The sequence below is a fragment of the Miniopterus schreibersii genome (genome assembly GCF_964146895.1).
Source record: "Miniopterus schreibersii genome assembly, chromosome: 9".
Taxonomy (NCBI): Eukaryota; Metazoa; Chordata; class Mammalia; order Chiroptera; family Miniopteridae; genus Miniopterus; species Miniopterus schreibersii.
In genome coordinates this window covers 11,910,051-11,935,370 of record NC_138118.1, presented here as the reverse complement: position 1 = coordinate 11,935,370, position 25,320 = coordinate 11,910,051, and the positions used below count along the sequence as shown (strand labels likewise).

The 25,320-nt window shown below is 42.9% G+C and overlaps 1 protein-coding gene across 7 annotated transcripts in view; it reads left to right on the top strand.

Annotated features, from left to right (window-relative positions):
- Positions 1-25,320, top strand: part of CALD1 (caldesmon 1) — a 193,044-nt gene that overhangs the window by 63,713 nt on the left and 104,011 nt on the right. For 4 of the 7 annotated variants that reach the window (XM_081147974.1, XM_081147963.1, XM_081147973.1 and 1 more), the window contains exon 2: positions 7,275-7,368. The exons of 1 other annotated variant lie outside the window; for it this stretch is intronic. The gene's annotated coding sequence lies outside the window, so the exon portion shown is untranslated. The remainder of the gene's footprint in view (positions 1-7,274; positions 7,369-25,320) is intronic. 2 more of the 7 variants (XM_081147975.1, XM_081147968.1) reach the window with 1 other exon arrangement.

Below are 25,320 nucleotides of genomic sequence, written 5' to 3'. Positions count from 1 at the left end.
CACCTACAAGACACGAAGTGAAAATTTGTTCCACATAGGTTCCTCCCGAGAGACAAAAGTCGGGGATGTTTAGAACATTTTTTGCTAAATATACCCACATATTTTCATCTCGTTTGAAAGGGATAAGTTCTGCATAACATGGGGTTAAACAAAAAGTAATGAAAAGAATATAAGTCTTTGTTTTTGAAAGATGACTTTCAGGTCTTCTTGCGGTTCGGTGGTCCATTGTGCTTCCAGGGCTTTCTTTACTCTGCTGTGATGAATCCGAGCTCCTATTCCTGCCCGTCTCGCCGCAGTTGAGTGCTGAGGAGTATGTCCCAAGGCCCAGTTCACTTTCTTCTCGTTGGCTCTCTGGGGATCCTGTCTCCCAAGTCTCAAGAAGCACCTTATCTCCAGGCTCAAAGGAATGCGGTGAACCTGTCGGGGAGAGGTCTCTAATACAAGCAAGGTTATTAATTACAGCTAAAGTCCAACTTAAATGCTCTACAGAGTTTTTTACCTTCACTTACTGATCTATAGACGTATCTCCCACTCCAACCATAGCCTGGAATGGTCACCCATACACAATGTCATAAGGGCTCAATTGAACCCCACTTCGAGGAGCCACCCTTGTCCTGAGCAGGGCAATAAGTAAAACTTGATCCCAATGGAGATGAGATTCTTGACACAGTTTGGCAATATTTTTCTTCAAAGTATAATTCGTCTTCTCTACCTTCCCAGAAACCTGAGGTCCCCATGCTGTGTGGACTCCACTTGATTCCTAAAAATTCCCTAACCTTCTGTGTAATTTCTGAAATGAAAGCAGATCCATTATTGCTCTGGATGCTGCCAGGTAGGCCAAAGCAAGGAATCATTTCCTTCAGTAAGGCTTTCGCTACCTGCGAGGATTTCTCAGTTCTAGCAGGATAGGCTTCTGCGCATCCTGAACAGGTATCAACAAAGACTAACCAATATGTCCACCCTCAGACCCTCGGCATCTGGGTAAAGTCCTCAAACAGGCATTGTCCTTGGTATTATTTCCCTTCTTTCTTTTGATGGGGATCTGTCTCAGGGTTGTTTTTCTGGCACACGACACAACTAGCTATTACTTTCCATATGGCTTGAGAAATTCCAGGACCTGTGAGTCATGGTTCAATATAGGTGGTTAATGAATCCCTCCCATAGTGAGTGGCCTCATGCAAATTCTTCGTGACTGGCTCTACTAAATGTCTGGGAAGCAGCATAACTCCTTTCTTATCCTTTCCCCATCTACTATTGGGATCTTCTTTACCAAACCCCAGCTCTTAGCTTTCTCGAAGTCTACCATCAATATTCAGGGTCCAACTGTGACAAGTCTAGGACAGGTACCAAAAGCATTATAAACATTCTTTTAGCAAACTCTTTCCCTGCTCGATGGGCCAGATTGTTTCCTTTACCCGCTTCAGTGCCCTCTTTCTGAAGCCTGCCACCTGTAAAGGTACCTGGACAGCTTCTAATAATTTTAACACTTCTGCTGCATGCTTAATTTCCTTCTTCTTGGAGGTTAATAGCCCTCTTTCCTTCCATATGGAACCATGTACATACAGAATTAGGAAAGTGTACCTCAACTCGACATGCATACTCACTCTCCTTTCTTGCCACAATTCTAATGCCTTCATTGATACAATCAGTCCAGCTTTCTGAACAGAGGCTCTTGGGGGTAGGGCCTTGGTCTCTACTGTTCCTTCAAGAGTCACAACTGCATACCCAGCCTTTCTGCTTCCTTTGTCCATATAACTGCTCCCATCTGCATACAGTCCAGTCTGCCTCTTCTAGAGGTTGGTCCTGTCAATCAGTTCTGCTAGAATAAACCTCATCAGTTATTTCAGCTCAGTCATGCATTAGCAAGGCTGAGTCAGCTCCAAGAGAAGGGAGGCAGGATTTAACTGACTTACAGTTTTGAGGGAGGCATTGGGGCTCTCAGGAAGAATTGCTTGGTACCTGCCCATTCTTCCGGCAGTAGTGAGCCACAAATTTCATTTTAGCTTTTGCAGGCTCAACACTTGGTGGGGTGCCTACATGGCAATAGACTGTCCCAAGAAAACCTTTTCAGCTTCCTGTAAAAGCTCTCAGGTGATGCCACAGCTCTCAAGCAGGCTGGCCGTTGTGATCCAGTTTCTTTGACAAGTATGCGGTGGGTTTTAGAATGTCACTAAGCATTTGGTGGAGGACTCCAAGGCAATGCTCTGCCTTTCATGAACATGTAATTGAAAGGGCTTTAGTAGGTTTGGAAGCCCCAGGACTGTGCAGAAGCCATGTGCGCCTCCAGGAACTCAAGCCTGAGTGTACTCCTTTATCTATTCTAAAGGGCTATGTTCTGGTCCTCTCAGGGCTTCCTACAATGGTTTAGCAATGAGCCCAACCTTGGAATCCAAATATGGCAGTAGCCCGCCATTCCCAGGAAGCTTCTTAGCTGTTTTCTGGTACTGAGAACTTCCATTTGAATTATGGTTTCTTTTCTGTCCCTCATAAGACTCCTTTTGCCAGGTTCAAGCAGGAATCCAAGAAACCATACTGCTCATTGGCAAATCTGGGCCTTCTGTGCAGATGCTTTATAGCTACAAGATGCCAGACGGTTCAAGCAAGGTGGCTACAGTATTGGTTAGACATTGCTGAAATGATGTCCCAATAATTAGAGGTCATCTACATATAGTAACAGAATTCTTCCTTCTACTTTTAGGTCCTTTAAGCCAGGGCTCATGGTCTCCCCCAAAATCGTGGAAGGTTCCTGCCTCTGTGGGGTGTCTAATAGGTTGTAATCATTGCACCTCTGGGCCCTGTCACTCATCGTCAGAGCTATTTCCTTTTCCCAGCATAACTCTGAGTTCTCAGACTCGAACCCTTTTCCCTCCCTTGGGGCACTGATTTTTCCTGTGCTCCTTTCCTTTGTAATACACGCATTGATCACTGGCAAGTGGGGGTCGGGCACCTCTTGCCTGCCCGATGGAATTGCCCTGAGTCCTGTTCCAAGAAAATGGTGGCTGCGTGGGCCCTTTTCTGTTCTGTGTTATAAACTTTGAAGGCAATGTCTACTAATTGGGAAGGATCCATGCCTATTCCCCCTCTAATTTCTGAAGTTTCTTTCTGATATCAGGTGCACTTTGAGAGATAAAGGTTATATGCACCATTCTAATATTTTCAGGGGCTTGTGGATCCAGATCAGTATATTTTCTATAGGCCTGGCAGATTCTTTCAAGGAACTCAGAGGGGCCCTCTGTGGGCTTTGGTTGGACTGCCTGCACCATACTGAGGCTTCTGCTTAGGGGCCCCGTTCTACAGTCCCTCAAGGATGCAGCTCTTACGAAGCTATAAGAGAGGAAGGCCATTCTCATTAGGGTCCCAGGTGGGCTGGGTTAAAGGTATTGCCTTAGTAGGGTTGGGAGTCCCATCTGGATTTCCTTGGTGCAGTCTCCGAGCCTCTGCATTTGCCTTATCCAATACCAACCTCCGCTCATCCCCCGTAAGCAAAATATTCAGTAAGGCTTGTATGTCTGCCCAGTTGGGACGGTGGGTGGCAAACATTGAAGTAACTAAGTCATTTCAGAAGGAATACCATCCCTATAAGAAGGACTAGAGTTTTTCAGGTTTAACACATCTGATGTGAAAAATCGAGCATGTGCCCAATAATACCCAGTGAGCTGGCCCTCTGGCCCTACTCCCACTGGAAGTCTTCACAAAAGGTATGGCCCTGCCTCAGTAGGGGCTTGTCCTCCACTGCATTTGGTTCCCTGGAGGGTTCTGGATGGAGAGACCAGTTCAGGCTCACCTCCTCCCGCTCCCTCAGCCCAGTAAGGAGGAAGACCTCCCAGGGCTGGAGGGGCTGTGGGAACCCTGACCATGCTCGCAGTAGCCATAACCTCCAGATCTTCCTGGTTCCTCTTTTCTGAGCTTCTGCTATCAACCACAGGCAAATTCCCTTTTCTCTGGATCATTAATCCATTTCTTTTTAATCCTGCACCTTTACTGTGTAAGGCCATAGAAGCTTGTACATAAGGTATTTTGTCTCATTTCCCTGGTCTTTGACAAAACAACTTTAACTGAGTATAGTATAGTAATTTAAAGACCCGTTCAGTGGCCAGCACTCTCCTGAGTCCGGATTATACATAAGCCAAGCAGAGTTACAATAAAAAATCACCCTCTTTTTAGTCATAGGTTTGTAAGCATAGGTCGACCAATCAGCCAAAACTTGCCCCAAAGGGCTGTTTCCCAGAACTGAGGCTCCTTTCTGCCATTCTACCAGACAGAGCTCTGAAATATCACACAAACCGAACCAGAAGGCACCTTAATTCCTGACTACCAATCTAAGTCGTAACCCTGGGCTGTAATTCTGCACCAAAAAGCGCAGTGATTCAATGAAAGTGAAGGCAATGGGGAGTGCCTAGAGTCTGAGGAGACTCCCCAAGTGGAATTACTTGGCAGCTACTAGGGAGTCTCCAAATCCACACCCAGGGCCCCCAAGTCCAGGCAGCCAAAGGGACTCCCCACCAAATACCCAGACTCACCTGAGTGTCCTGAAGCTATCCCACCACAGTCGCCAGAATATGAAACTGGAAAAGTCAGCTTTCGTGCTACCAGAACCCAAAAGCAGAGACAAGGATTGGATCTTTATGGGCACTTTATTCAGATGGCCGGCAATCTGAAAAGACGGCGGGTTATGTACCCTAAAGACTGTCTTACATCTCATCTCAAGCCGACCTTTCTTATAAGGAGAAGAGAAACATAGGTAAGGGGTTTGGAATTCAGGGGAAATTGTTAATCAGATAAAGGCTGCAGCCCTGTGATTTTCCGAGCATCTCTTCATCTGCTGACCAATGACTGGGCAGTGGACAGAAGTCTCTCCCTGGAGCACAGTGGCTCAGATACCATCTTGGTCGCTTGCAGTCATCCTGGGGCTCAAAGGTTCCTGGAACCGTAGCTTTCTAAGTGCTTTCATTACCAAGCCTATTCACTAGATAACTAAAGATGAAAAATGTTAACTTCTTGAGCTCCCGTCAAAGATACTGTGAATTTTTTTCTTTACAAATTTCGATGTCTCTCATTATGTTCCTTTACAATCCAGGCAACTAATTCCTTGCTTTCTTCTGATCACCTATGGCCTTTACTGCAGCCTGAGGGTTATGGATGGGAAGCCTTGTGGGGCGGATGCTATAATCTATACCAGCATTCCAATGTAGGGAATTATTTTAAGGTGCAAATTCCTGGGTGCCTCTGAGGTGTATCCCATATGTGGTTGTTTTTTAAAAATGTATTTTTATTGATTTCAGAGAGAGGAGGGGAGAGGGAGAGAGATAGAAACATCAATGATGAGAGAGATCTGCTTCCTGCACACCCCCTCCTGGGGATCGAGCCCATAGCCCAGGGCATGTGCCCTGACTGGGAATTGAACCTTGACCTCCTGATTCATATAGGTAGACACTCAACCACTGAGCCACACCGGCTGTTTTGTTTTATTTTTAAATAAACATCCCAGAAGATTCTGACATGCAGCCAGTCTGAGAATCCTCATTTTAGGGTGACGGCACGCCATAAGTGCCATGAGGCCAAGTACAGCGGCTATTTGCTCCTTGGTGTATGTCCATCCTGTTCCTGGCACAGGGAGGCCACTTGATGCACATTTGTTTGTAAACTTATGCATAGGGACACACTTTGTAACTTTTCTTCATCTAAATCCCATCCGCTAGGACTCTGCAAGTAGCTCTTAACTGGGGGCAGGGGCAGGGGGGCAGCAGAGCCTGCTTTGGGAAATCAAAGAAAGCCAATGAAAGCTGAAACACTCGAAATCTGGCCTACAGTTCTGGGGCATTCACAGTCGTCTCTGAAACTTGTTCATGGCTTCACTTTATTCGTTTTGTAACATCCTATTGGCACTGGCAGGGCTCTCAGAGCTAGAGAGAACCAGATTATGAACCAGGCTTAGGCAAGCTTTCCAGCTAGGAGATGCCTCACAGCTCTTCTTGTCCCCTTCTCAGACTTGTAGAAAAGACTGCCAAAATTTGGCCCACAGTAGAAGAAAAGGAATTTAAATGGGATTTGGAGCTCTTACCACTTTCTAGCTTTGTAACCTAGAAGTGTAATTATATGTTTTATCGCTCTAACTAGATTTCTGGCTCCTGTAAGGCAGAGTCCACGTCCCCTGTATGCTCAGCAAGGTACCTTAGATGTATTGACAATACAGTCACTGGCGCATGCATTTGGGATGAGTAGTAAGACATGGTGGCTATTTAGGAAAGGGAGCTAACGGCAGCCTAAGAGCCTGTTCAGAGTAAGGAAGTGGGCGGCGCCTGGTTTTGCTGACTAATCTAGGAGCCTGCATTCCTAGTTTGCAACCCAGCCTTCCTCAGATACATACAAACCATAGGTAACGCACTAGGCAGGTTTTGGGGTTAGTTTGGTTTGTTTGTTTGTTTGGTTAGTTTTCTACCTTTGAAACCTAAAATGAGAATCTAGGACTCCAGGACCGATTTCTAGCAGTGCTATTTCAAGCCAGTCCCGTTGACCTCTGTGAGCTTTGTTTGATTTTCTTCCAGTGAAAAATGACAGAGGGCGGGGTGGGAGAAAGCAAGTTCGTCCCTAAGGTCCACTTGAGACCCATATTATTCTACAGAATGAAAGGCAAGCATTAAAAGGCCAGAGTTGCCGTTCCCATACTCATATTCATCAGCATCCCTCGTTGTATCGTGTTGGGCAGGTTTAGGGATATGATGATGATTTATTCTCACAGTTATTATTTCTTTGGTCTAATGTTTAATATTTATTGCTGGGTTTCACGTGCAAGAGAGTTAACTCTAGATTATCTTCTAGCACATTTCTATAATTATTTGTCACCCTCCAGCACCTCCTCTTCTACCAACTGGTCAAGTTCCTGACCATCAACGGCAGAAGACCTTGGGCAAAGCAAAGGGTCTTTGAGAGCCTGAAGCTGAGTAGGCTTAAGGGTTGAGCTTAGAGACGGAGTGTCCTTGACTTTGTTCTAAGGCCTTTACCTTGGACTACTGGCATGTGCAGTACTCTCTGTTTGGTATTAACGATACCACCTTCTCTGCCCCATTATTTAGAATAACTTAGGGACTGGTTCTGTAATAATTGTATTTCTTTTCTTTAAAATGCACAATATATATTTATACTGATGTCTCATATCTCCTTTAAGTTCCTAACTAGAATAATACGTGAAGAAAAAATAATATTTTATAATGTATAGTCTACATTACCAAAAATTCATCCCCTTTAATTATGTTTCCATTTTCCCTTTATATCAGGTGTCATTAAAACATTCCGAGATCATCCAATCGAATTCCACAGGGATTGGTGATCAACAAGAAGGCTCAGGTGTGGATATCTGATTGCTTATCTGTGAGTAGAGTTCATGTGACTTGGGGGGGGAGGGACTCTGCTCTTAGCAATTATATAGCTTCTCTGCCTGATTTTCTAAATTCTTGCACCTAAAGATGCATGTGAGAAGCTAAGCTTTCTGCCGTGCCCCTTGTTGTTTACTTACCAGGCAATGTCTCAAGTTCGGAAGGAATTGTTTTGTAATATGATTTTTTGCTTTATTTTTTCTGCATACATAATATCTTAAGCAAAACACTCCCCTTTCAATAACGAAGTCCTCACTTCCTGCAAAGAATGCTGACAGCTTGAGGGAATGAAGAGAAGAGGAGTGAGTCAGTCTTCTAAGGGGAATACCTCCCTTTGCACAAACACTGGTGATGTCAGGAGCGTTAAGTACCCCTCACTTTCAACAAATTCTCTTCTGCTTGGGATGACCTTCTGCAGCAGCAGGTCTACCTGGGGAGCAGAAAGAGGGGATTTTTAAAGGTATGGGGTGGAGAAACTAAAGGAAACTTCACTTGTTCACAATTTTACCGAAGTTGGCATCAGCAGGAAGAAAAGTTCTCAAGGAATTTAGCGTGGTTCTCAGCAATTATTGTTTCAGGGTTGTATCAGTTACACCCTGTATTAGTTTGCTATGGCTACCATAACAAAATACCACAGACTGGGTGGCTGAAACAACAAAGCTTTATTTTCTCAGAGTTCTGGAGGCTAGAAGTCCAAGATCAAGATGTGGGCAGCCTGGCCAGGTGGCTCAGTTGGTCGGAGCATCGTCCTGTGCACCAAAATGTTGTGGGTTCGATTTCCAGCCAGGACACATACCTAGGTTGTGGGTTCGATCCTTGGGGATTGAGACTTCAACATGTGGATCTGGGGGGACACAGTTCAGTCCATAACTCTCCATCAGCATTTTTTCTCCAATATGCTGATGTTTAGCTTATTGCACGTGGACCTCTCTCTGATTCTTCTCTTCTGAACTAAGCCCATAGCATCGGAGTCACTCTCAGAGCCCTTGTCTCTTTTGCCGTCTGTTATAGTCCTTTGTATGTATATCTCTCATTTCCTTATAGCATTTCATAATTTTTGAAATTGAGGAGTGTTCCTTTACAATCCAGGCAACTAATTCCTTGCTTTTTTTCTGATCACCTGTGGCCTTTACTGCAGTGTGAGGGTTATGGATGGGAAGCCTTGTGGGGTGGATTCTATAATCTATACCAGCATTCCAATGTAGGGAATTTTTTTAAGGTGCGAATTCCTATACGCCATAACCTATACGTAGGAATTAAAACCATGACAGTGGGTGAGGCTACCCAGAGAGACTGTGTGGAGGGAGAGGAGCAGTGACTTAAAAATGCCACCAAAAATTGTATGCAGCAAGTTTTCCTGATAAATAACAGGAGAGGAACCCTCTCAAGGGAAAGAAATCTCCATGATACTTCTGATGAGGGTTTGTAAGGACATGTATATTAGCTAATGTATGTCTATTTATTTCTCTCTCCTTTTATTTCTTTGGTCCTTTTTTATGCCTTCTGCTTTCCTGTCTTTTGTAGGATATGTCCCAAACCATTCCTGGGGGGCTTGCCCTACCCAACTTTGCTCCCCTCTAGCTAACTCCACTCATGAACATGTGTTTGACTCCCTAGCTGCCTGCCCAGGGGTCTCACACATCAATACCTTCCTTTGGGACCATTTCCTTCATCAGCCAATTAGGGCAGATCAGACTGGACAGCAGGAAAGGCCCAGGATTAGACCTTTAATGTCCAAAAAGACAGAAGACAGGACCTTTTCAGGGTCAGGTGCCATGGAATATTGTCTTGTCTAGACAGTAAAGAGACCAGTTGGGGGGAATGTGCCTCTTTTGTTCCTTGAACTCCCTTTTTAGTCCAGTGTTCCCTGCTGATCCCCCCACACCACCCATGCTTTAGAGGAAGCTTTGGAAACATTTTAGGGCTTCACAGCATGACCAGAGTAGGGGCTGGTGGAGTGTAGATCGGCCATGGGTCATTATAGCCATAACAAGCTTCTCGGCTTCGGGCTCTACCATCAAACGTCTTTTCTAATGGGGCCATGTTTATTTACCCCAGCACTGAATTTCCCTAATTTTCCCCGCTTCCTGTAATGCAAGTAAAAGGGGAAAAGGTACTTGTTTCTCTTTTATTTTCTAAAGGGTTCTTTCTTTTCTTTTAAGTTCCTTCCCTGTTTTTTATCTTTTTATCTCTCCCTTAGCTCTCTTTCTTTAGCAGAAACCCTTGATCTTTCTTTGCATTGTCTGACTATCAGCAAAAGAGGCTATCAGAGGTCCAGAAGCTTCCTCCGCCTTCTCAGCAAAGCACCACCCATCTTTTAAAATCATGAACTTCAAGATACCAGCTTTCCTCAAGTACCTTCTTCCATACTTTCCTCTTGGTGTTCTTCACAGAGCCAGGAAAAAGATGCCAGTTTTCTCATAGCTACCCAAAGGGTCAGTGACACGAGTCAGTGATTTTTATGCAAATTATTATTTATCTATACAGAGAAATTTTAAAGTCCAGAGAAAACAGTTCTGCAACCTATGAGTAGCCTAGGTGGGGTGTTCCAGATGAATGGTGGCAGTGGCCAGCCTAGGTGCCTCCCGACTGTGTTTCATTAATTTCGGGCAGCTCAAGGACTTGGAGAGAACGATAATTTTCCTATGAACATGTGGAACAAGTGCTCTGCGTTGTGTGCAGGCTTTGCCCTTGTTTTAGAACAGCATAAATGGGAGGTTTTATAACCACTGTGGGCCAATATTTTTGGAGTCACTTGAAGCTCCAGATGGAGTGGAAAGAGAAGATTTTTCTTCCCTTTTTCCTTGAGTTTTACTGAACAAGCCTCCCTGGACACCCTTGACAAAGTGTTGGGTCTTCTGTTTAGTTCATGTGCCCACGCTTGTTGGAGCACGACCTAGAGGGGACTTTCTTCCACTAAGAGTCTTTTCTGTATATTTCTGGTTGTGGTTGCAGAACGAGGTTCACGTGTGAGAAAGTCTTGAATCCACTCCTTCCCTAAGCATCTTACCCCAAGGAGACTGCTTTCAGGTCCTTGTCATGGAGCAAAAGGGGGAAAACATACAATGAACTCAAGCCTGGTTAGGGATTGAGAGGACATGAGGAACACGAATTCCCATGACTTCCTGACATTCTGGAAACCTTCAAATAAAGAGGGTAGGAGAACATTCCAGCATCACTATGGACAGATTTTTAAACTTTGGCCAAATGATGGCATTTTCCTGGCCAGGTGATCACACCTGGCCTTGAGAGGCACCTCTGTGAAATCACACATCCCTGCCTAGCATGGCTATTGATGGAAAGAGGTTGTGCCAAGGTGGACACGCTGAGATAGGGGGCACAGATGGCAGGGAGAAAAGCAGACAGTGGCGCCAGAAGTCCTTGTCTAGAACTTTCCAGCCTTTAGTTCCAATAAGCATGAGCAAGTATGCAGTAAAGAGAAACAGAATGATGGTGCTATATAGCTTTTGACCAAAACTATCAAAAGTCTTATCTGAGGTTCCAACTGTGATAGAATTTGTACAGCTCAAGGACACAGACTCAACCGCTTCCAAACTCTGCTTTGATACATTCAACAAAACAAAGTGTGAACATCTTGCCCTGTTCCATGCAACGAGCCTCCAATGGGATTCAGCAGAACAAGCACCGAATCCAAGGAGGGGAAAAATCTGAGACATTTTCCTTCCCACCAGTCTCTGTTTTCCAGGTCCAACTTAATGTCAAATTAAATCTCGATTTTTTTAATTGACTTTTACTAGAGGAGATGGCAGAGCTGCATTCCCCGAAATAGATATTTTAGGCCAAACTTATTACTTAGACTTTTTTTCTCTCCTCTTTTTTGCTAATTCAAAACAAAATGTCTATCATTCACTCTAACACCAGCCTTTAAGAGCTGGAGACAAATGGAGTCTGAATATTCACGCCCATGCGGTACAAATGAGCTGTGATTTCAGGATGCTGGCTGTTTCTCTGACAGGGGAAAAGAGCGGTTGACTAGTTTAATATTTTTGGCTGAAAACACTTTGTTCAAGAGGCATGGAAAAGGCCAACATTAATATTGAGTCCTGTTAGTTAATGACCCAAAATGATATACCGTGGAATGGAGCATCCTGAGTTTGGGAAAAAGCGTGTTGATCATATCCAGAGATGCAGAGGGGGAGTGAGTACAAATATACAGGGGACCAGAAGGAATGAGTGTTTCTAAAAGCGTTTTCTCCAAGTTCTTCAAAGAATCCCACCCATAAGCATACTATGCCCGTGATTGTGAATCAGATCCCATCCCAGGCTTCCAAACTTTATAAACATCAAGACATTTGTTACAATGAGAGACCCAGGGGACATATCTAACTGCCTCCCCCAGACTGCTTGCTAATGGTTTAGAAATAAAAGATACAATTGTAAGTTGGGGTTGTTGGGCTTGCAGCCACTATTAGCACCATCTGTCTTTCTTTTTGTTCTTCCAACATATATATTCAGTCACTCACTAATTTATTCATCCTACAGCTGTATATTGAATTGGACTCTCTCCACCCCAGGTGCTACATTAGGCCTGGGCTGCCTCCGCGATTCTAATGTTCCTCCACCCTCTCCTATAAAATGGGCTCTTGTTTCATTCAATGCAATGGAAAATTTGGTGAATCCAATAATGTGTTCATTGACGTAAAATGTGATTTCTGATACTTTTATTTGTTTTTCATTGGCTTCGTCTTGGCAAAGAGTCATAATATTTTAAATTTCTCTGCCCCCTCACCCACCTATCATACTTAATTATGTGGTTTGTAGGCAAAACACTGCACTGCAGTGGCTATATCTGTAATTCTACTTTTCTGAAAATCGCTTTGAAGTAGGATGCATAATTGCCCCCGATGTTAAGTTTCCTAAATTCTGGTTTTCATGAAACATTTTTTAAAGGGGGGATATAGCTGTAGTTTTGAAGTAAAAAGTAAGGGTGCTGTGATAGTTTTATGGAATGCTCATAAGAATCAAAGATGAGAGACCCTAAGTGGATTTGCCATGGAACCAATGGAGCTTGAGCTGTAGGAAATTTCCCTTGGACAGGTCCCTGCTACAGCCTTGCTGTCTAACTTTTTACATTTCTCATTGTGTTCTTTTTCTTTCTTTATTTTTATTTTTATTTTTTATGTTTTTATTGATTTTAGAGAGAGGAAGGGAGAGGGAGAGAGAGATAGAAACATTAATGATGAGAATCATCAATCAGCCCCCTTCTGGGGATCGAGCCTGCAACCTGGCGTGTGCCCTGACTGGGAATCGAACCATGACCTCCTGGTTCATAGGTCAACGCTCTATCACTGAGCCATACCAGCTAGGCTGTGTTCTCTTTCTTAAAGAAGGCCTCCCAAATAATAATCAGGTCCCACAAACCCTGGATCTGCCTTGAGACTGGAACAAACAGATAAACTTAGATGATTCGACGTAATGTCTATAGGTAATTAAATAAATAAACAAAGAAATGGTCAAAACTGTGAAGTGTTGTACATTGATTTTTTTTTTTTTTTAAGGCTTTAGGATGAATTCAGCTTATTTTTGAAAGCAAATACCACTTAAATGAAATAATAAATCAGTTTGCCAAAGCACAAGTGGATATAAACAGATCATTTTTACTTCATTTATAAACATCAAATATGAACTTCCCCTAACATGGAGCAAGCTAAATTTTCTGGACAGGAAATGGCTCATAAGAAGGGGCAATTATAGAGGAGCATGGATCCTTCCAGGCAATCACATGATCATTTCATCGTTGAGGCTCTTGCCACAATCTACCTTGTATTACAAATGCATTTGCTGGTCTTGTAAGATGGAGCACAGTACTGGGATTAAAAGCACAGACTTGCCTGGCCAGCGTGGCTCAGCGGTTGAGCATCAATCTATGATCTAGGCGATCGAGGTTTGATTCCTGGTCAGGGCACATGCCCAGGTGGGGGGCTCGATCCCCAGTAGGGGGTGTGCAGGAGGCAGCCAATCAGTTGATGACTGTCTCATCATTAATGTTTCTATCTCTCACTCCCTTCCTCTCTCTGAAATCAATAGAGACATATTTAAAAAAAAAAAAAAAAAGCACAGACTCTAGGGCCAGCTGCCTGGATGAAAATACCAGCTCTACCATTTACTAGATCTGTGACCTAAAGTAAATGACTCACCTTCTCTGGGCCTCAGTCTTTTATCTGTAAAATGAAACAATAAGGATTGTTGTAAAGATTTAAAATGATATTCATAAAGTTGTTAGAACTGGGTTTGGTAAATAGTAAGTGCTACATTACCATTGGCTAAATAAGTAAACTTCTCCCTCCGGACTGTAACCTGATATGTGTTCACTTGTGGGTTCGCCCTTGCAGCTTTGCACAGTGCCTGGCCTGGCCGGTGATCAGCCATTAATGAAGGACTCCATAGATTAGGGGTCACAAACCTGCAACCCGAGGCCCACATTGACCTGCAAATGTGCTTCCTTTGCCCGGCATGGATTTTTTCAAATTTGTATTTGAATGCTCTTAGGGATCCATGCATTCTCCATTTCCCCATAGGCCACCATTCCCCAAATATTGACAGCTTTGGTCCTTAAAAGCATTTGAGTTTGTCATTCCTGGTATAAAGGAGTGAACACATATGTGAAGATACCTACAGTTATGGCTCCTATATCGGGAGTAGGGAGATAGGGCCAAGGAGAAAGTGCCATGTGAGCCACTCTCACTCCCTGAAGCCCTGCTTGCAGTATTCCAGTTAACTTACCCATCCTTGTGTGTATACTAAAAGTCACAGAAGTGAAATGAAAATAGGAAAGCTGAGTACATACCTGCTTGAAACAGAAACGTGCACTACCTAAAGTGGGAAGGTCATTTTCATTATGGACCAAGTGGACAAACTAGGTCATGCTGGGGTGAAGGGCAACTCAAAGGCTCAGTGACTTAAAAAAAAAAAAAGGTTTGTCACTCATGCTTTCTCTCTAACCCTGGATAGGCAAGGGTCTCTGGTCCATATTATTGTCATCCTTACTTGGGGACCTCAGCTAACAGCTGCTAGCTGGAGATATTGCTGGTTACCATGGTAGAGAGAAAAGAAATCTCTGGAGGGTCTCACATCAACAATTGAATGGTCTGCCCCAGAAGTGACATGACACTTCTGTTCACAACTCATTGGCCAGGACTAGTCGGTTGGCCCCAGCTGACCGCAAGGAAGCCAGCAAGTACATTTCGATAATGTGCCCAGAACAAAACAGGAACATAGGCCAGCCAGCACTGGTGGTCATAGCTGTGGCATTATTTGGAACTTGGACTCTCAGGCCAGAAGCTTTTCATTAAGTTCAACTCAGCAAATATCCCCATGCGTCTATAAAGGCGCAGCCAACACCCAACACTGTGAAGGGGCAGCAAAGGAGATCTAAGCCCTGACAGGAGAAGGAGACGTCCTGAACATTTGAATAGCAAAGCCACATGGTATTGAGCACCAGAAAGGACGGTGACAACAATGTTACAGAAGTTGAAAGAGAGGGTGGTTCTGGAGTAAATGTAGGACTGCGTTCGACTCTAGAAAAATAGATGGGATTTGCAGGAGGAGTGGAGGGCACTTCGGGTTACAAGAGAGAGGAAGTGGGATAAAGGCCCAGAGGTAGAAACAGGGGCTGGATTATTGCTGGACTCAGGAGTTGGCCTGGCTTGCGTCTGCATGTGAGGGTGGGGTTGGGAGAGGAACCAGGGGATGGGTACAGGGGATCCGGTCCATGGAGGACCTCTGAGGCCTACAGAGAAACAGCACAGTGGCATGTGGGAGGAAGACCATCTTTCTTCACTGAGCCCCTCTGCAGCCAGACCAAGAGTCCCAGATGCCCAACAGCTTCCCACACCCACAGAGCATCACCGAATGGAGACAGTAGTAAACCCTGGGTTGCTCCTGACTCCAGTTTAAAGCTTCTTTGATCGCTCCTCCTGCTAAGAAAGAAGATTCAAGTTCAAGTGAAATAGCCTCTCATTGCTGGGGTCAGTTCAGCCCTTCTGCTGTGTAACATCTGTTTTTGAAATTCAGCTGAGACCCTGACTTAAATCTGTTTAACTTAAAAAGCAGCAAGGGAACATCTTGTTTTCATGAATGTCCAGAGGCTGTGTGTCAACAAATAAAAGGTCTGTTTGTGATATTCAAAGTGGAAGAGCTGATTGTGAGACGTCCTGCCACAGGGGAGATTTACTGTGGACTGTTCGTTTCTGGGAATCGTGAACCAAAGTTTGAGAAAACAAGCGGACCAGCTTCGTCTAAATCAGCAAAGTTCTGTTTGATGGTGGGTAAGAAACATGCTTGTACTGTCAGAAGGTCCCTGGGCTGGATGGTGTCTAAAAAAATGCCCTCACTCATGCCTCCTACTTTAGCTACGTGAAGGTCATGCCCAACGTGGATTCGCTGAGTCAGTATAAATTCCAGCAGGCAGCATCCGATCAGTCATTATTTCTGTATTACTCACACGGGATCTGAGGTAGGAAAGAAGGGGCGAGAATCACTTGCCATCCCATGAACTTGACTAGCTACTTCAGTCCTCACCTACTTCTTCAGGAGAGAAGAGCTGGATTTATCAGCACCTAGAAGAGTGAGCGTCCGGCACATAATAGATGTCGACATATATTTGCTTAATGAGTACAAACTCTGGTCTTCACATTCCCTTTATGGATGCACATCTGTATGTGTGTTAATATCATTCCTGTTTGAAAAAGCTATTACTGCCTATTTCTAATTTGAGCCCTGCAGAAACCATTAGGCCATTCCTGTCACTCCCTCTCAGAGCAGCCTGATTTTTCCTTCCTTTATCCCGATTTGTATGGAGTTTATTGCCTGCCTCCACCATCAGACTATCGGTTTGATGAGGGCAGGGTAGTCTTGTTGACGACTAATGTGCCCCACTAAACAACGCGGCTGGCACATGAATGGTACTTCGAAATACTTGTTGAATGTTTTTTTCGTTATTGTTGTTTTTTAGAATAGTTTTATTTGCTTTTAGAGAAAGAAAAAGGGAGAGAGAGAGAAAAACAGATGTGAGAGCCTAATGTCCATCGCTGCCTCGTGCACACCTCCTACCAGAGATCGAGCCTGGAACCTGGGCATGTGCCCTGACCGGGATCAAACAGGCTACCTTTCGGTGCACGGGACAACGCCCAACCGAGCCACACCGGCCAGGGCTTGTTGAATGTTTTTGTTGAAGTTTTAATTGTGAAAACAATGAAGTGTTAATGGTTGTTGAGTTTTAAGACTCTTAACTATATAGAAATCTAAACACAGTGAAGAAAACAATAAGGCAGTTGCATATACGGGGGCCTTGTGGTAATGACACGTTCATGTGACCTGCACTCTGCTGAAGGTCATGGTGGGATGGGTCAGTCCAACCATCTCTATGTTCTCAAAGTTGTCAGGCCACATCTGCCATTATAGCTGGCCAAGATTAATGTCATAGCACATGGCAATACTTTAGGATTTATTTTCTCTCAGATAGTTAACTGGTTCCCAGTGGAATTAAATCTTTCACTTTAGCCTTATTAGCTAAATTTTGTCCCACCAAACTACATGGTAAAGGCAATACAAGAATCTCTGGTCAGAAAGATGTTTTGGACGCCCAGTGGGCATACGGCTTAATATGCACATTAATTTGTCTAGTGGCCCCTATAGACCTTTTTGGAGGTCACACAAAATACAAACATTTCAACTTGAGTGGGAACAAACTGGATTCACTTGCTCCATTTTGCTCTGGCTGCCTGTGTAGACAGGGCTGAAAAGGGAATGATTTGTGAGTTCCAAAGGATCTCTAGAGAAATGCTCATTCGTTTACAAGAGGTGCTGTTCCACAATAGTTCCTTGCTTTGTATACTTGAAAACATTCCCAAAGAAACAAAGTTGGATGCAGAAAAAATAATGAGAGAAAAGGAAAATAATACTCTGAATTCTACTTTAATAGGTTGATCTGTCTGCCAGCTGGCCACAGCGTTGACTACTTGTAATATATACTTTTGGTAGGCCACATTTAGTTCTTGGAACTGTTTATATTAGACTGCAGAAACTTAATTATTCTAAAATTGGCAGGACTCACTCTGGTTACTTAATACAAAATTGCTTAGTCATCTTTATACATAGTGTGGACAGCATTGTTTAAGTGTGAAAAATTGGGAAATGCAAATATACTCCAAAGAGATTTTAGGTCAGGTAGCAAAACAAGAAGGTGACATTTTTCTCAAGATGCTTAGCAGGTGGCTGCCACATGTTTTAATTTGACAGGCTAGGTGACTGCTGAGTTGAAGTCCTTGATTACAAGTATTTTTCTGTTTTCTCTGTGGATTTTGTCAGAAGTAAAAAGCTGCTGCTTCTGCCTCTTAGATTGTATTCTAATCCTAGATTTTTAAGGTCATGGCTTTCCAGCAAGTGTGAGGACCTCTAGCATCAGCCGTCAGAACAGCTTTCTCTTTCTCAGAGGCAAACAAGGATGCTATTTCCAGCTGCTTGTCACAAAGATCCCGTTTTGTCTCATTGATTTGAATATATACATCTTAGCATACTTGAACTATCTGCCTTCCAAATGCGATGCAGATTTATAGAGCTTCGGCAAGAAGTGGGCAGGCAAAATGAGTTCCTTTCTTGTATTCTCGAGTCTGAAGTGGCGCCGAGGGTCTCCAATTTTTCCAGGAATGCTCATGGCAACCTCACACTCTTCCTGTGACCTGGGCTGGGGCTCCTAAGAGAGATGGTGAGAAAAGATAAAAGTCCTACAGCCAATGGGTAGTGACACCAGGCCTGGGAAGGGTAGGTTCCCAAGCAAACAACCAGAACAGAGCCTTATGTTTCTAATTACTGAGCATGGTTAGAGAGCAAAATCAGGCACCACTTCTTTTTAGACTGATGGAAGCATTTAAATCAGCTCTGAATGTCAGTATTTTCTAATGATGATGGAGGAGTGGCATGGAATCTCCAAAGGCCTTGGAAATTTGGAGTGTTTCAGGTCAGCCCTGATTCTCTTCGTTTCTTATTCGTCATATGTCTGCTTTGGCCTTCTTTGTCTTTGAACGTCCCAGAGCACACACATCCCCCTAGCCAGTAACACCTAACACCCCCCTTCCTGAAACCAGACTGTCGTTCTAAGGCAAGGTTCTTTCCCGCCAGAGGGAAACAACTGCAAATCACTGTACAAAATGGAGCTCCAGCCCTGGCTGGTTTGGCTCAGTGGTTAGAGCGTCGGCCTGTGGACTGAAGGGTCCCGGGTTCAATTCTGGTCAAGGGCCCGTACCTCAGTTGCAGGCTCAACCCCTGGCCCTGGTCAGGGGGTGTGTGGGAGGCAACCAGTCATTGTGTTTCTCTCACATCGGTGTTTCTCTCTCTCCCTTACACTCTCTCTGCAAAGCAATGGAAAAAATATCCTCGAGTGAAGATAAAAAAATAAATAAAAATAAAATGGAGTTCCATAGCAAACCACCACCATCCCCAAGGTCACTAAGAACTCGAATGGAGATGTGGCATTTTGGTAATGTGCTAGCCGAGTTTGTCTGTTTACCAATTAAGTCGGTTGAATAAGGAAGGCCCTGGAACCCATTTTAATTCAACAAATGTGAACCTAAAGCTGACTGTAAGATGTAACAGCTGGATCTTTGAGGGATTACAATCTTCTAGGAAAGACAGCTATGTCCTTAGTAATTTAAAACAAGTGATAGACTAAGTACTGCAATAGAAATAAAATGTGGGTATCAGGACAAACCCATGTCAGATAGTCTTGTGCTGGTCTTAAGCCTATACTGTGAGCCATTCCTTACATGAAGAAAAGGCCAGAAATCCCCAAACTAGCAAACTATTGAGCTACCACCTAAATGATTTGTGTGAAGAAACAGTCTAGGTGCTTCTCAATTTATTATTTAACTGCTGTGTAGATTTATATCTTTAAATTATGTATCTATTATGTCCAAGGGACATAATGGATAATGTCCCTTGGTTAGGTTTCAAAGGTTTTCATCTTATAAACTCATAGAAGATCATCTCTTAAATTGCTTCATAATTCCAGAACACAATAAATGCATCTGATGATCATGATGAATAGACATTAAAAATAATTCACTAGGGAGTAATTAATCCCTGGTCAATAATAACATGTCCTTTGTGTACAAAAATGTTGCCTTTGACAAAGTACCTCTAGGACATACCTTTGAATTATTTCCAACAATGTAAATGGATTTGCATTCAGCCATCTAAACTCCTCACCTTGCTATAATCTTGTATTAACAAGATTGCCAGCTAAGGCTCTGGGTCTCATTTTTTATCGCTAAATTGGAAGCCTTAGTTGAAAAACCAATCACAAAGAACAGACTCATGAGCTGCTGATATTTTTATAGCCAAGTAGCCAGAAAGGCTAGAGGGTCATGCACAAGTAAAATACTTTACTATTATGTAAAATATGACAATCTCTGTACCATGTTTATAATTGATAGACCTATGACCTTTGATCTTTGGTTCCAAATAAACTACTCTTAGGCCTTGTTATGCAATTTGAAGTGAGATCTCCCTTCAGACAGTGCCTCAGCTTCTTTTGTATTTGCCAAGCATTTCACTGTCTTAGTAGCCAGTGCCCAGTCACAAGATTGCCCGATCTGAAAGACCCTCACCAGGAGAAGAGATAGGTTACTAATGAGGGGAATGGATGAACGCTTCCATGCTTTGAGATGCTGACCTGCACTACACGTTTTATTCCGTCTTTTCTAGGAGACTATAAGGTCTTTGAAAACAGGCTCCATGTCTTACACAGCTTCATGTCTCTGAACTACGTAACATTACCTCACACAGTACAATCATTTTGTGTTAGAAGTTGGAAAGCCTTCCAACAGAACTCTCTGTGATGACATAAATGTTCACTGTACTGTCTTAAACGGAAGCCACTTGTAATGGCTAAGGAAGCTGAGAATCTGAATTTCTAATTTTATTTTATTTTAATTAATTTTAATTGCCTCATGTGACTAGTGGCTACTGATTGGATAGCACATCCATAGCATCTTAAAAATATCTTTCCCTACAGTTCTAAACAGATGGCCATTTCACCTCTCCCTGCCTGCTCCCAGTAGTAGGGGTCACACTTTCTCAGCAGACCTACCCGTCATCAGATTAATTCTGTTGGGGCCAGGACCTTAGCCTCACCACATCAGAACTAGCCTGTTATCAGGCATACATTTAGAAAGCACAGTTATACTTTTTTTTTTTTTAAGCAATGGTATGCATTTCTTTTTCTCACACAGACATTGGTTGGTGGAAAATCTCCATTTTTGCCTTAAGGTTCACATCTATGCCCTTTAGTTTTCTCTAGTTGCCAAGAGAGCAGCAGTGGCCACTTGCCTGTTCTGATTTGGTATGAACCTGTGTCTTTCACTCTAATTCTCCTCGAGTTTGTCAAGGAAAAGTATTTTTAACTCTTGAAAAGGGCGCAGGAGGAATTGTGTTCCAAATTGTCCCTTCTCTTTCCTCTTCTAGGAAAACGGGTCAGGTTGGTCTAGAGATGCATCTAATCGCAATCCCTGTTTTCCACCGATGGGCTGTGGTTAAGGAGCTGATGCCAAAGTTCTGTATGTCTTAGTCGTCTTTCTTTGAATGGGGATAAATCTACTTTTCTTACCTGGGAGGCTCAAGCAACGATAGCCATAGAGTCTTGAACAATGTAAAATGCTCCTAATAAGATGGTAGTATTTGTAATAACATTTTAAGATGCAACTACAATTTCTAAATGTGTTGTCTTCCCAAGTGTTGAAGTCAGTATGTATAAACATCATCATTTCACAAATCTAAAATGCCCAAGTGTCCACTAAATAGGGCAAAGAAGGCACAGAGACATTGGTTTGAGTAACAGTAAGTCTGTCCGTTCTCCTGTTTTGCAAATGGAAAAATACAAATAGAGAAAAAGTAATGACAAAAGGCTGAGCAGGGAAGGAAAGCCGAGAAGCAGGACATCACCTTTTAGCTTTTAGTAGGGCTTTCTGTTCTAGATTCCATTAATTAGAGAGAGAAAACCACTGGAGAAGGCAGAGTTCCTCAGGTTGATCTCATTTGCTCTTATTTCTATATTGCTGGTCTTCACAGATGTGCCCTGATGATTTCATGGATTTTATTTTTAAGTAGCACAGATTTTTGGAGCAAGATAGTGAAGGTCGAGCTCAAGTTAAGTCCAAACTGTATGTTACAATCCATGTGTTTATTTGGTTTTTGAGTCCCAAATGAACCATTCGGTTCAGAAAAAAGCAAAGCAGGTTGATAAATTGAATTTTTTTCCAAAAAGGACAAAAGTTCATTTTCTACAGTCAGAAAGAAAACCCTGCCAGATTTACTGTGTAACTACTGCAAATGTGGGTTTATTCAACTTTTGAGATTCACATATAATCTATTACCAAGGTCTTTAATTCTTTTTGTAAACACCGATCAGTCAATAAAATAGAGAGATGAATCAGCTTGAGTTACATTTTTTAAACTCAGAATGATAAAATCTAGAATAAAAGTCTAATGGTTCAAATTAGCTGTAATTCCTGAGTGCCTATCATGTTTCAATAGTGAAAATATTTTTTAAAAGACTGTATCTTTTCATAAATGGCCTTAGGAACAAAGCATGTAGAGAGTAAAATATCAATAAAATATTTAAATGCTAGCTGGAACAATTGAGGAGCTGTGGCAAGGCAGTATATTATTAATTACCAAAATGAATGACAGATGTTTAAGGAGGGAGCTATCACTTCCGAGCTAGAGTCCTCAGGAAAGGCATCATGAAATAAAATTTGAGCCAGAAATTCATGGCTGAGCAAAATATGGACAGTGAAGAGAACAGGGAGCCCGTTCCCATGGATGGAATGGTATTAATAACAAAAGTGCAGAGGTGAAAAATTGTATGACGCATTTGAGAGGCAATAAAATATTTTTACCTAGGATACCACAGAATGATCTGCTTGAAAGAAGGTTAATGCTTTCTAAAACAGCAAATTAGAAAAGAATGCACTTAGACATCAAAGTATTTAGACCCGGAAAGGAGGAAACATGGACTTGCCATGTTTGAGGCAGCCGTCTTTGCTGGATTAGAGAGTAGGTGTAGACCCATAATATTACATGGGGTAGGATGAAACCTTGGGCATCATCTGGTCCAACCATGTCATTTTACAGAGAAGAAAAGCTTAAAGAGGGTCAGTAGATCCCCTTACTCTGAGTCCAGGCCATTGCCAAGGATCTGTAGAGGAGGGTAATTGAAGGATTGGGGCGAGTGAAGATGATTTGAAGAGTAGGGTGGGGAATCTGATGGCGTATGTTACACCCAGAAATCACCATGTGTTGTGTGAAGGGAAGCATTGCTGAGTTGCAGTGATGACCCAGCTAAAACTAACACAAACCTTTAGGAGAAAACATGGTCCCTGAATTTCTTTTCCAAGCCCTGAATCTCATGAACAAAACACAAAAAGCAGATGGTGAGTGTGACCCCAGGTAGAAGTATGATAGGCCTGGTAGAAGCTTAAAGAAGCAAAGAAATCTGAAAATTAAGTTTCAGAAAGGCAGGAACCTCTCCAGCCTTGTTCACTGTTGAATCCCCAGTGTCTAGAACAGAACTGGGTACATAGTAAATATTCATTGAATATTGATGGTATAAATGTTTTGGGGAGGCATCATTGAAGTAGTTGGACAATGCAATTTACAGTGAATACATAATGATGACTGGCCAGAAAGGATCTGATGAATAATGGTTATGAATGTTGAAAGACTAGAGGGGGAAGATATGTATTGAGGAAGGTGCAATGCAAGAGAAAAAATTCTGACATCTCAAAGAAAAGTATGCAATGACGCTCTCCAGGGTATGGCCATCCTAATTTACGAATCTTACAAAGAAGTAACAGTAAAATTATAAGGGCTTAATAAATATTTGGAAGGTTTAATTTAATTAATACCTCTGAGACATTATAATTTTATGATTTCCAAAAACTTTTGAAATGGAAGAGGCCTGGGTAATTTTAAAGATCACTTCATACCTGAGTTTATATGACCCAATGAATTAAACCAGGCAGAGATCACTGACAAGTTTTCTCAGAACTGCCCTGGGGCACTCTTACTTATCCCCTGAAAGGAAAAACAATTCCTTAAAGGCAGTAGTGGCTTAGTCCAAGAATATTGTTGTAGTTAAGAGCACATACATTGAATTCTATAAAACAGGGATTATAATAGCTACCTCACAGGTTTATTATGTAGATAAAATAAGATTATAGCCCTGGCCGGTTTGGCTCAGTACTTAGAGCATTGGCCCGTGGACTGAAGGGTCCCGGGTTCTATTCCGGCCAAGGGCCTGTACCTCTGTTGCAGGCTGATCCTGGGCCTCAGTCAGGGTGCATGCGGGAGGTAACCAACCGATGTGTCTCTCTCACATCGATGTTTCTCTCACTCTCCCTCCCCTTCTCTGTCTCACCCTTCCGCTCTCTCTGAAAAGCAATGGAAAAAATATCCTTGGTGAGGGTTAAAAGATAATAATAATAAAGTTACATATTTTTAAATGGCTCAACAAGCTATCAAGCCACAAAAAGATATGGAGGAGCCCTGGCTGGTGTGGCTCAGTTAGTTGGGCACCCTCCCATGCACCGAGAAGTTGCCAGTTAGGTTCCCAGTCAGGGCACTTGCCTGAATTGTGGGCTCCATCCCCATTAGGGGTCTGCAGGAGGCAGCCTATTGATGTTTTGCACTGACATTGATGTTTCTCTCTCTCTCCTCCCTTCCTCTCTCTCTCAACAACAACAAAAAAACACCAAAAAAATTAATAAAATATATGTATATTTTAAAAAAGACATGGAGGAAACTTAAATGCATATTGCTAAGTGAAAGAAACCAGTCTGAAAAGGCCACATATGCTGTGTGATTCCAACTATATGACATTCTTAAAAGGCAAAGGTATAGAAACAGTGACGAGACCAATGGTTGCCAAGGGTTAAGGGAGCCAGGCAGGGAAGGGTGAGTAAATGGAGGGCTGTTTAGCAGTGAAACTGTTCTGACTCTGCAGTGGTGGACACGCAATACCATGCATTTGGCAAGACCTATAGAACTGTACAATACAAAATGTGAAACCTAATGTAACCTATGGGCCTTAGTTAATAATAATACCAATATTGGCTCATCAATAGCAACAGATGTACCACACTACTGCGAGACGTTAATAAGAGGCTGTAGGTCTTGGAGGCTGCCAAGACCTAAAACAAGAGAAACTTACTGTCTCACAGCCTGGAAGCCAGCAGCCTGAAGTCAGTGTGCCAGTGGAGACACGCTCCCTCTGAGGACTAGGGAAGCATTTCCTCTGTGCCTCTGTCCCACCGTCTGGTAACCTCAGGTGTCCTTACACGCCATCCTCCCGTGCACTCTCCCTGTGTCTTCACATCACCTCCCCTCTGGGTGTTTCATAAAAACACCGGTCATATGGGATTACAACCCATCCTAGTAACCTCATCTTAGCTTGACTCCATGTGCAAAGAACCTATTTCCAAAGAGGGTCACATACGGAGGTCCTGGGAGTTAGGGCTTCAGCCTAACTGGGAGTACGCAATTCAGTGCAAATACAGAATAAATTGGGGGCAGAGGTGAAGGAAAGCATATACATGGGAACTCTAGTTTCTGTTCTTTTTTTTAAACTTAAAACTACTCTAAGAAATAAATTTTATTGATTTAAAAAAGATTTTTAAAAGTCCTAGCACATAGTACATGTTCAATAAATGTTAGTTATTTTGGAAGCTGAGTTAACTTATTCAAAGTCCCTGACACAACAGGTTTTATTCTTGATGTATTTCAAGACCAGTATTGGTACTGCCCCCAAATCCCAAAGACCTTTCCCCACCCATCACCATTCAGTTTATGATCATTTGAGGGTAGACAGGACTTAGCTTTCACCACATGGCTTCTGCGCCTAGTAACCGAGTGCTTGCAGGGTCATTCCCAA